Source organism: Sorex araneus, chromosome 1, assembly GCF_027595985.1.
Source record: "Sorex araneus isolate mSorAra2 chromosome 1, mSorAra2.pri, whole genome shotgun sequence".
Taxonomy (NCBI): Eukaryota; Metazoa; Chordata; class Mammalia; order Eulipotyphla; family Soricidae; genus Sorex; species Sorex araneus.
In genome coordinates, this window is record NC_073302.1 from 133,008,665 (window position 1) to 133,020,999 (window position 12,335).

Sequence of the window (12,335 nt, forward strand, 5' to 3'; positions counted from 1 at the left end):
TAAAAAGGTAATAGTTACAAACACATTGTTTTGCTTATTAGAAACTAAGTATATTGATGAATACTTAAAGAAGTAAAAGAGTAACACAATTACTTCATACTTAAATTTGTTTAAACGCCTGATATTTGTAGTGTAAAACTGAATAATAATGTTTTGCTAATTTAAATAATGCCTATAATGCCTATAGGTAAATTTTTTGATAAGAGCAAGCAAACTTACCTTCAATAAGAAGCTTCTGCTACCGCAGAAGATGTATACCAGAACAATTACTAATTCAATGTGTTTTACTTGAATGAATTACTGAAGTCAATAGTGTCTTTCTGGTCTGTTCACTAAGATGGAAAAAAAAATCTATATCAAAGTTTTTGACGAATCTGCAACTTAAAATATAATTTATTCATTACTACTGTAAAACAACTCAAAATTTAAAGGTGTAGTGAAAGGATATGTTTGAAGTATTTCTGCATAAATTTATAACAAGTGAATAAAGATTTGATGGGGACAACATATACTTTAAATATACATTAGTTTTATTTTTTTATTTACTAGGATGGTTAAAACTTTTAAAAAAATATTATAGTCGTGTGTGTCTATCATAAAATTCCTTGATATTATTTGTAGTTTCTCTTAAACTTCTTGATTTTAGAAATTTTTTTCCTTACTTGAAGGGCATCTTGAGAAATAATTTACACAATATACACTGAAAATATGAAATTAATTATAACGTTATACACAAAAGAATGGATAGTGTCAGATCTCAAAATCATAATTGATTTTTTACATAGCTTGGAAGAATACAAGTATTCGAAGATTGAATAGTTTCTTCTGAGTCTTGGAAATTGTGTAGCTATAGAGTCAAATATTTCTAATTGTGTGATTTGGTTTTGTGTTCAAGAGACTATAAATTAGTTGTTCTTGCTTTAATTATTTTTATTTCAAAAAAAAGTACGCAGTCTCCTTTAAAAGCATTCAACCATGAACCTTGAGGTAGTAAATCAAGTTTACCCAAGTACACATTATAACTCTAATACATGAAAGTGTGATATTTGATTCCCTATTAAAACCTTTATTTATTTATTTATTGAACCACCATGAAACACAGTTACAAACTTTGATGATTAAGTTTCAGTCATACAATGATCAAGCTCCCATGCCTTCGCCAGTGCACATTTCCTACAACCAATGTTCCCCCTATCTCTATCCCCTGTAAAAACTTTGTAAAATAGAGGTTCCTGTCTGGCCTTATGCTGTGAGAGTTCTTAGCATATAAGAAGTTGCAGTCATCATGAATATATTTAAAGGGTCTTAAACTACTCCTCTCAAGTAGAGTCATTTTGAAGAGTAGTCTATTTTATTCTATTTTATTCCCATCTCTAAAACATATAAGTTGGCAATTATAATGGAATATTGATCATGCATTTTTCCTACTATCTAGGCCAAATTTGGTGGTGTAGTAAGAGGATATGTTAGGTAGAAATAGGCTAATATGCCATCTACTAACTTTTTAGAATGAACAGAAACTAAGAGCAATAAATTGGTGAATTCATTAGAGTTTCTGAAATTATTTTATTAGAAAAATACACTGATTAAAATATTTTATTTGTATGACAAATATTTTTTTCTTTATCATTCATATATCAACTATAATAAGAATATCTATGTCAAAATAAAATTTATGTAATTTATGTAATTTATTTAGAAAATAAAGCCCATAGCAAGACTTAAAATAAACTGTGCATATATTTAAAATATTTATAGTGTGTTACCAAATTAAAATATACCATAGCAAATATACAGATAATATGTATTATATATACAAATACACCATATTAAATTAAAATTGAGTTTACACATATATTTTTTTTCCAAAAATTGCAATTAAACTTGAACTTTGGGTTTTGACCAACCAGTGCGTCCAACTATTTTGATGTTTGGACTTTGGTTTAGTTTATGTTTCTGAATTAATTTTAAAATCTATATTCAGTAGCTGAATAGAAAAACTGCTAAATACAGCTAAATACAGTTATTTAGTAGTAGCATATTTATTACCCAATTTGTGGGCTTTACTTTAGATTCTATTTGTACAGTGCTAAAAAGATGATCATTTATCTAAAATAATGTGAATCACTTGTTTCATATCTGGCATTGTTTTAGATGTAAGGGAAATAGTGATAGAAGTATGTAAGTTGTGTAGGGGTGCAGAAAGATAGGACTTTTAGTGCAGTTTTTTTTTGTATGTGTGATTTAAGGGGGAAGCTATAAAACAAGCATAGTTAATAATATACTAAGTAGCTGCACATTATTTAATGCTAATGGAAAAAATAAAGAAGAAAAAGAAATAGGAAGTGGATAGTGGTGTAGTGATGAGGTTATGTATTTTTGAGAGTGTGAATAAAGAAATACTCATGGAGAATGTAACATTTTAGTAAAGAACTGAGAAAAGGTGTGAAAATGGAATGAAACATGAAGGTACATTAAAAAATATTTTTAGGAAAAGGAAACAGCAAGGATAAAGTTCTCGGAGCATCTAGTAGGGAAGTACTAATGTAACAAAGGAGATAAGCATTGCTGAGTATTGCAGGGGGTATTAAGAATGAGAAATGAAAACACTTCCATGGAGCTCATGGGCGTTATTGATACAGGTTTTCTCAAAGAAACTGGAAACCATTTAAATATGGTGAGTGTGGATGGATAAGACTTGAGTTGCCTTGGAATGGAACGATTCTGACTACAAGGTGAAAAATACATTTATTAGAGAAGAATGGAGAAAATAGGAAGTCCACTTAAGAGGCTACATTAATAATTTATGAATAGAAAGGAGGTTAACTTCATGATTTATTTAAAAGGCAAAGCATGAACTAAACTTGAGAGGCATTTGACCATGGAATTTTATATGTAGATGATACTAGGATAATTTCAAGAATCTTGATTGGAGCAAAAAAGGTAATTTCCAGTTTTTGAGATGAGTTGGAGTAAGAGACAAGAATGTTTCACATGACGATGATAAACAGGTCTGGTATGATAATTTTGAATTGAAATAGCTACATTTGGAACTCAGAGCATTGTCTGGTTGAGAGCACACAATGAATGAGCATTATAATATAAGAATGCTATTCAATGTGATATGTTTGCCTGAAATAGCAGATGTTAACTAATTCATGGGGTACCTTCAACATTTCGAGGGTAGCTTAATGAGAAAGAAGCTGTAAATAAGAGTGAGAGGTTTATTCTGGTGAAATTGAAAACTAGGAAAGAAGTAAGTTTTCTTAGAAGTCAAGTTAAGGATTATTTCAAGATGAGGAAATTATTGTGTAAATGATACTGATAAACCAACAACATAAAAATTGAGAAGCAGGCCAGAACGATAGGGCATTTGCCTTACACATGGCCAACCCAGGTTCAACCCTGGCATAGCATCTGTCCCTCACACATTGCCATGGGTAGTTCCAGAGTGCAGAGCCTTGAGTAACCCCTGAGCATTGCAGAGTATAGGCCCCAAACAAACCTAAAACATTGAGAATCATTGGATTAAAATGTAGATCATGATCACGATAGCCGATTTCACGGATTTCATGAAATCACCGATTTCTAGGGCAGGCCCAATAACATCTCATTTTTTTCCTTTCCCAGAGATCTTAGAAGTCCATCTGGACTTGGCCCTCCCAACGATGTTGCACTGGGGGCTCTTCAGGGTCACGGGAATGAGATCCAGTTTGTTACTGGATTTTGCATATGAATACACCATGGGAAGCTTGCAAGGGTGTCCCATGTGGGCAGGAAACTCTCAGAAGATTGCCAGTTTCTCCCAAAGGGAGAAGTAGGCTAAAGATATCTTCTGAGAACTTGCTTTTAAGTCTCTCTGGATGTTGGCCGTTGATGGGATTACGCACACCTGGGTTCCTCTGCCAGTACCTTCATGCATGAGGCCTGTCTGAATGGTACCTTCATGAATGAGGCCTGACTGAATGTGTGGAGAGGGGCCTCCAGCATGGCTGTAGCTAGTTTCCGGTGGTCCTTGGCCACCGGGAGTTCTGCTCGGTGTGGGGAGGGAAGCTGGAGCCCATCCCCTCCGAGGGGTCCTGGGGAAGACAGCCAGGTGTTCGGGCAAGAGACTCTCTGTATTAAAATGTAGATATCATTGTAAAAAACTAAGGCACGCCGACGGGTGTCGTGTGCACTCAGATGGGCGTGTGCACTTGAGGGCTCTCTGGGCGGCTCTGTCTCACCGCCTGCGTTCAGTGCTCTGGAACTGCTGTGTGTGGCTGTTGGTCAAGGGGAAGCGATGGAAGAAAGAAGGCCAAACTGGTTGCTCTATCAGTTTGTTTCATTCTCTATCCCTGCTCCTCTCCCAGTTCTGGATCTCTCTCTGGATCTTCTTCTCTTTATCCTTTCTTCTTCTGTCTCTCCTGTCTTCTTCTTCTGTCTCCCCTCTCTGCCCCACAGCCTTAGTTTATATAGCAAATTATATAGGGCAGTAGCACAAAGGTGGGTTTAACATCAACATATCAACAAAGAAGGGTAAGACAATTTCTTGAGGAGAGTAACAAAATCTCATCTAAGGAAATCTCATCTAAGGAGATCCGCTCAAGGGTGTGATTACAAACAAGGGTGTGTCAGGGTGTGAGCTAGAAATCTGCTTAAATAGTTATAGTAAATCTACTTCTAATATTTCTAGCAATGTCATTCTGTATGAACACTGTAAGAGATAAAGTTTGGTTCTTCCTGAGGACATCTCACTATACATTCTAGACCACAGTCCTCAGGCCAAGTTAATCTTCCTAACCCCAGCAGGGTCCTAGTCTCCTTGTTATTTTTGGATCATGACAGCATTTGTCTATGACCATATAGTTGAGCATTGTGGCGCTTTGGCCTGGCCCATTTTGATGCCAGGGTAGCTCACAGCTTGCCCTGGGTCCATTCCGTCCCTCGTCGGGACCCTGTTGTTTGGGTGCTAGGAACTAAGGGCAACTGAGTTGAGAAAGCAGATGCCCAGGAGTAAATATTATTGGAGTCAATCAGCTCCCAAGTTACAAAGCATATTATTAACTGTCTCCCTGTGTCCATATAGAAAGGCCATTGCTCTAAGGTAAACTAAGTTCCCTAAGGCAAGGCTAAAAAGACAAACCCCATGTTATCCTACATATCATTATTGATTCCCCCCTTCAAAAAAAAAGCAGTTTCAGGTCCAATTCAAATAGGTTAGAACATAATGCCAAATGAGATGGGGCATTTGGACATTCTTTCAAAGAATCTGGCCAAAATGTGAGAAAGAGATCAAGACAGGAACTTTTGCTAAGAATGAGAAAATTTTTATATTTACAGACTGAAGAAAAGATACAGTGAATATGGAAAATTTGAGGAACACACTTTTTTATGAAAGATATAAGTGACTAAGTGATAACATACAGATAAAAGAAGATGTTTTGAGATTATACATGAGAAAAATGAGTATTAATTTTTATTAGAATGCATGTGACTGGAAGGAATCGGGATATCATGGGAATCAGGATAGCAACTATGTTCCAAGCAAAGGGACTTTTAACAAAGAAGATTCTCAGGCAGGGTTAAGTTTAATTTTCTACCCACAAAATATATTTTAGAGGCTAGTAGAAAGCACTTACATTTTATTTTAAAAGCAATTAGGAGGCACTAGAGGGTTTCAAACATCATGTTGATCATTAAGTGGAGAATGAACTTAGGAAAAAAATGGAGGGAATTAAAAGGGCTAGCTAGAAACAGTTTTCAATAGCTCAGTTGAAGTTGTTTACCCTTTGGTTAAGATAATTTAGGATGACCATAGAAAAATGGAAAAAAGATTATTCATCATAATCTTATAATAACAATAACAGATGCTCATTTATTCCTCACTGTATTTCTGATTATGATGGGTAAGCATTTTATAGGCAGCATTCATTCATTTATTTATTTGAATTAAATTAATTGATTAATTTGGGGAGTAACACTAGGAATACTCTGGCCTACAGCATTTTATTTATTTACACATCAGTCTTGTATGTCACAGTAATTATCCTCATTTTAGAGATGAGAACACTTAATTTCATAAAGGTAGCATGATTTTCTAATATTCAAATAGCACACTTTGGAACTAAACCTCTAATCTGGTTCTCCTGATCCAGAGTCCCACTTACTGCCTTCTCAGTAACCATATTTTATCTTCCACATGTGATAGTACAACCATATGTATATCAGGTTTCATGACAAGATTCATTAGTTCTTGTCAGCACTTAAAATTTCTACAATATCCATGGGAAGAAAATTCTTACATTTTCTACTAGAGACAGTGAAATTTTACAAAAATCTCTAAAATTTATTATTTCAAATTACTTATCTACTTAACCAAATTCAATCCAGAATATTCTATTGGTTAAGCTCACCTTCATTTGTGAGTGATTCCAGTAGTTTATTCCATTGTCAGAGGAACAACAGGGATAGCTCACCCTCTATCCTAAATAAAAATAGATAAATTATGTAGACTTTCCAAAGATGAATGTGGGCTTTTTGTCATTTTTCTCCTTACCAAATTTCAGAGAATTTGTATCATTTTAGATAAAGTTGTAAAAGATGGGGAGACATTTTATCTGTACAGAACCAAATGACTGAGTAAAATACTTTATAGTTTAATCAATGTTTATTTTGTGGTAGTATTTATTCTATGATACAATGTTTATTTTATGGCAGTATTTTGTGATGCGGACTGGAGCAATAGCACAGTGGGTAGGGCGTTTGCCTTGCACGTAGCCAACCTGAGTTTGATTCCTCCATTCCTCTCGAGAGCTTAGAAAGCTACCAAGAGTATCTCACCTGCATGGTAGAACCTGGCAAGCTACCCATGGTGTATTCAATATGCCAAAAACAGTAACAACAAATCACACAATGAAGACATTACTGGTGCCCGCTCCAGCAAATAAATGAACAATGGGATGATGGTACTACAGTGCAGTGCTACATTTTGTGATGCTAATTAATTAAAGTTAATCATATTCTGGACTGGATCCATAGCATGGTGGGTAGGGCATTTGCCTTGCACGAAGCTGACCCAGGTTTGATTCTTCCTTTCTTCTCGGAGAGCCCGGCAAGCTCGGAGAGCCCAGCATGCCAAAAACAGTAACAAGTCTCACAATGGAGATGTTAATGATGCCCACTTGAGCAAATGATGAACGGGACGGCAGTGTTACAGAGCTACAATCGTATTCTAGGGGAAATGGATAAAGTTACTAAGCTTTGCTGCATGCATGGTAGAACAATGACTATCAACAAAGTGGGACCATTGTGCAGAGAACACAGGTTTTAAAAGGAAAAATCTTGAATAGACAATAGTACAGAATGACTTTTATTAAATAAAACCAATGATAGATTGATCACTGAATGGGTAGTTTATTAATTGCATTGTTGTCATCTATATTTTGTACAAAAAGTTATTTCTGGTTATTAGGAATGACTGCTTTGAGTCGCATTGTCATAGCTGGACTCATACCACTACGATGGCAAGAATTCAGATTTAACTTGGGTGCCTTCCTGCCTATCTTTCTTCCTTCTACTCTTCCACTGGGACAGATTTCAAAATCTTCCACCATCTTCAAGTAACTGGATGCCCACAGGATGGCTTTCAGTAAACAAGTTTTTGCTGAATATGGAAAGTAAGTTATCTATATTATTCTTCCTTGATGTCAAATGAAAAGGATAATTTGTAGAAAATTCTTCAATGTTATATCTCATTACAAAATTGGTGCTTTTTGCAAATGATCATGAAAAATGTTTTAAATTACTCTCTGAAAGTGAGTTTATTTAATTGCTACTAATTGAACATATGTGAATAGAAAAGGCAATAGGAAATTTTGTTTTACACTCATCATACAAATGAAGGCAGAATAAAATAGTATTGTAGAGAAGAAAATTAATTCCTTAAACTTCTTTAGTTTTACAGATACATAAATCGGCAATGTTACTTAACTTTAGTGCATTATACTCTATGTCTACTTTCACTTTGTCCAGTAAAAAAAAAATGCTATTTATTTAAACTCTTTTGAAATTCAGCTTACTTTTAAACATTTAAAAATATTTATCTTTATCTTCATTGGCCTTCCAGATAATGCTAAATTAAGGTGATTTAGTAATGTTTTTAAAGTAAAAGTAAGTACTAAGGTGAAAAAAAAATGTTTAATGAAGCACATATGTTAAAATTGACTGCCTTAAGCAGAATCTCTGCTCAGCTTCATACTAGTTCTATTGCCTTGAATAAATTTGTCTCCTAAGTTTTCTTGGCTGTAAAATGGGATCATTATACAAATATTTTTAGAGGATTGATATGAAGATTCAATATAATGACAACTATAAGGTACTTAGGAAAACATCTGGTGCTTAGTAACTGCAGTGTGGCCTGTTGATTTTTAGTATTTTTTAGGGGTCAAACATTGTGCAACTGTTCAGAGATTCTTTGTTCTTGTTGTTTATAATTATTTCATTTCAAAGCATTGCACACACACATGTAAGTACACAAAGGATATATTTTATGTATATGAATTAGTTGTTGAAGGCAAAGAAATTCCTACCAAAAATCATTTTTCTCCATAGGTCAAGTGTGTAAAATCACACAAATCAACTTAAGAGACTAAAGCTATACATGGGTAGTGAAAAGTTAGCTTTAGAACTTTGTAATTAAGAACAGAGCCATCAGTCTCTCCCCCCACCTAGGTGCTCACTAGAGGAAACTTCAATCTTGGGCAGAGTTCCAGGGTGTTGGGGTAGAAAGGGAAGATCAATATCCAGCATGCTCTTTGGTACTTGAGCGTCCAGACTGGAGGAATTTTGTCACAAAAGTGATGAGCATTCTGTGGCAAATTTTTCCTGAAAAGTAATCCCCTTGCTTCAAAAGAACGTCATAAGGATCCTAGGTTCCTTCCAGCTTAGATTCTTTTAATTGGTTAAATTTATATGACTCTTTACAGATGAACGGGGGTAAGAAATGGAAAAGGAGTACTTTATTTTTTTTATTTTATTTTTTGCTTTTTGGGTCACACCCAGCGATGCTCAGGGGTTACTCCTGGCTTTGCACTCAGGAATTGCTCCTGGCAGTGCTTGGGGGACCATATGCGATGCCAGGGATCGAACCCGGGTCGGCCGTGTGCAAGGCAAATGCCCTACCCGCTGTGCTATCGCTCCGGCCCCATGGAAAAGGAGTACTTTAATAAAAACACCATACCCAGTAAATGGTGCTTGCATTGAGTACCAGCCAGCTATTTAAAAGTGGTTGGCTTAGCATGAACTCTACCAAGTGTAAGCTAAAAGCATTCTCAGTAGTGATTTTCTTTTCAGTAGACAGTTTGAAATAGGTGAAGTAATGCACTGTAATCTGTATGTTGTAAAATTAGTAATAGAAGCTGAAATAACACCATTCCTGTTAAAAGGAAAGGCTAGCTAGTGAATTAATGCTGAACTACTGGTCGAAGACCTAGGTACACCTCATTGTGCTCACTCTCTTTTATTATCGATCTGAGAAAGGACTTCAAGAACTAGAACGCTAGAAGTTCTGAGAGGACTCGGAGAATACGCAATTTGAAGGTGATTAGTCCACTGAGGAGTTATCCTTGAGTTTTTGAAGAGTTCGTGACTGTGACGGGAATTCCATCTATATCTTCACAATTTGGGACCTGGTTTCTCTGTTCAGATATTCTTGAACAGCATTTTTAAAGGGAACAGATCTGTTCACCCAAAAATCAAACTTTTTGCATATGAACGAGATCTTCAAATTCAGTTAAGCAAACCTTCTCTTTTCAAGAATGAAAAATCTCTGGATCATGTTGAAAGGGAACAGTTTGTTCATTGCCTAACCCAGGATATAAATCAGACTTCTTGATATCCAAAACAGTTAATCAAAAATTTCATTTTTATTTCTGCATGATGATCTCATCACCTAATTAGGTCCCTAAGTAAATAAGAATATTTGTTCTTAAATAAATAAGAATATATTTTTCTTTCTAAGTACATAAGCCATAGCACAGCGGGTAGGGCATTTGCCTTGCACGCAGCTGACTCGGGTTCGATTCCTCCATTCCTCTCGGAGAGCTCGGCAAGCTACAGAGAGTATTCCGTCCGCACGGCAGCAAGCTACCCATGGCGTATTCGATATGCCAAAAATATTAACAAGTCTTACAATGGAGACGTTACTGGTTCCCGCTCGAGCAAATTGATGAACAATGGGACAACAGTGTGACAGTGCAAAGTACATGAGAATATTTATTCTTAGTAACAAATATTTGTCATTTTGTAATGCTATCATTTTGGGAGAAGAAGATATTCCCAGCAGTGCTCAGGAATCCTGGTGTGTACTCCCAGTGAAACTCGTCCTGGCTATGTAAGAGTTAAAAATTTGTGCATGGGTACAGTATTGTGCTGCTCCAGTGTTGAGGACCACTTGGGCTACACCAGTGCACAGGGAGGAGGGATTCTAACTTGGCCTTCTTGCACATCATGTGTTCCAAGCCCTTTGACTTATCTCCACCCAAGGGTAAAAATGTTATGTTTACCATTATGGTTCAAGTCCATGTTTACTTTTGAAGTGTAGCAGAGTATACTTGAACTATATACAGTGGGAGAGTCATCAAAAGTGTTAAATCATGCTATTTTATTGACTTAGCAATTTTGTTGTCTCAGATTTCGCCACATTGACTCAAAGATCTCTAAAACAATATGCTTTATAAAAAATATAAGTCGTCATGGGGTCAGGGAAAATGTACAGTGGGCAGTTGCTCAGCATGTGACTGACCCAGGTTCAATCCCTGGCATCTCATATGGTCTCCTGAGAACAGAACCAGGAGTAGCCCCTGAGCCTGAGAACTGCCAGAGAGGCTCAACCCCCATGCCCCTGCCCCCAAATATCAGAATGGATCACACCCATAAGCCTCACCCTGCCACACTGACACCCTGCCACACTGACTCCTCATTGGCCACCCTCCAGATCTCAACGGCTGCTCCTCCCAGACGGGAGTATAAAATGAGGTCCCCATAGCCATGCCTCTGGACTCCACACCAGGCTGTTTTCACTTGGGATACCCTGGAGGATGGCAGGTGAGAGCCCTCCCCGCCCCAAGGGACCCACACCTGGCAGCCGACCTCCACTACCTAACCACTGCCATGCTCCAGGCCGCTTTCCAAACATTTTAAGACACTTGCTAGCCATTTTCCATAATTACCACACCACATTTGATGTAGTTCAAACAGTAGGCAACAAATCATAGAGCCTGGCAAGCTTCTGAGAGTATCTCGTTGCCCGGCCATACGGACAGAGCTTGGCATGCTACCTATGGTGTATTCGAAATGCCAAAAACAGTAATGATAGGTCTTATTCCCCTGACCCTAAAAGAGCCTCCAATCACTGGGAAAGACGAGTAAGGAGAGGCTGCTAAAATTTCAGGGCTGGGAGGAATAGAGATGTTACTGTTGTCTGCTCGAGTAAATCAGTAAATCAATGAGCAATGGGATGACAGTGACAGAACTGCCTATTGACTTTGGATTCACTTATTCTAAACATACAATGTTATTATGGAAAGTCATGGTAACTAATGTATTCACTGGAAAACAAGGCTCCATATTGAGTGCAAAACTAAAAGAGCCATTTTTCAAAATGTGTTTATAAATGCAAATAAAATAACTTTAAAACACACACACACACATGCACACACACATATATCCATGTCCAATTAATCCGCACAGTAGTTTAGTGAAAAAATAAAAACACTTTTTTAGTTAATTTTTTTTATTAGTGAATCACCTTGAGGTACAGTTACAGACTTACAAACTGCCATGCTTACATTTCAGTCATAGAATGGTCAAGTATCCATCCCTCCACCGATTTTCTACCACCAATGGTCCCAGCACCCCTCCACCATCCCCACTCCATTTCCCCTCTCTTACCTCTGTAGCAGGGCATTCCTTTTTGCTCTCTCTCTCCTTTTGGGTGTTGTGGTTTGCAATAGAGGTATTGAGTGGCCATCATGTTCGGTCTAGAGTCTGCTTAGGTGCATCTCCCATCCCGAGCGGATCCTCCTAGCACCATTTACTTGGTGATCCCTTCTCTAACGGAATTGCTTTTTCCTTCAGTATAAGGCCAGCTTCTGAGCTGTGGAGTAATTCTCCCAGTACTTACCTTTAATAATCTTGGGTGTTAGTCTCCCATTCTGTTACTTTATATTCCACAAATAAGTGCAATTTTTCTATGATGGTCCCTCTCTTTCTGACTCATTTCGTAAAGACACTTTTTACACCTGTATAAAATTATTATTTTTTTTTCAAGAAAGACAAAAAAACTCTCCTACAAA